We start from the raw sequence: 1043 nt of genomic DNA, 5'->3' as shown, positions 1-1043 counted from the left end.
CTGGGAGCTTTGATTAGTTCTTCTGATTGATAACTTCATTGTCAAAGGAGAGGTTCAATGCTCACTCCTGATAATCCTTAGTTATAGATTTGGCCCATTAACTACGTCTTGCCATGGAGAGGTAGAAAGCTGTTCTTATCATTATGTAGAGATTGTGATGAATAGTCAAAGGACTTGTCACTCTAATCCTGGTACAATAGGTTGTATAAAATGTCAACACAGCAGGTTAGCAGCTCTGTGACTAGAGCAAGCATCCAGAGCTTCATCTTTAATGACTGTGGGAATAGGATAGGGAGCTTCACATGGAAGCTCAAATTCAGAGCCTTTCTAAGTTTAAGGGAAAGACCAGAAATGAACCTATGGTTTGGTTTAACTTAACTGTAAAGATTTCTTTTGGGGATATTTTAACAAAGCTTGATCTTAAAAGCTCGATAGAAAGTTTATTTTGCCCCAAATAACACATTTGAAATAAGGAGCATTACTATAATGATAACCCACTAAGTCACTCCTGGGTTATGCCTTCCCAAAAGTAGGTTTTCATAGAAGGATTGTAAATAAATAGATTCCAAAATTCCCATATTGAAATCTTAGGTAAAAATGACAACTTGAAGTAGGTGACTGAAGAATCCTTCTGAATAGGGAAAGAACTGAGAACAATAGCAATGTTTTTCCATCATGTCCCCAGTTCAGTTGCCATTTCAAAATGATATTTAAAAATCGAATTTGGAAAGTGTCTATAGCTCTTATCGACATTCAAAGTAAAACTATGACATATATCATTTTGACAAAAGGTAAACAGAGTCCTAGGACATGGGATTTGATAACTTTGCTGAATCTGTTTTTTTAATCTATAAAACACAGGTTTAAATTACTGTGTTTTTCAACCTTGGCTGTACGTTAGAATCACCTAGGGAGCTTTAAAAAAATACCCTTGCCTGGGCTCCACCCAGACTTTCTGGTGTAATTGGTTTGCCTTCCAGGCAGAGGAAATAGCTTATAGAAAGGCCTTGAGCCTGAGGACATAGCTCAATGGGAGTGAAAGT

The sequence above is a fragment of the Propithecus coquereli genome, unplaced genomic scaffold (assembly GCF_000956105.1).
Source record: "Propithecus coquereli isolate 6110/MARCELLA unplaced genomic scaffold, Pcoq_1.0 Scaffold292, whole genome shotgun sequence".
Lineage (NCBI taxonomy): Eukaryota > Metazoa > Chordata > Mammalia > Primates > Indriidae > Propithecus > Propithecus coquereli.
The sequence above is the reverse complement of the archived record's forward strand: the minus strand, read 5'-3'. Positions refer to the sequence as shown.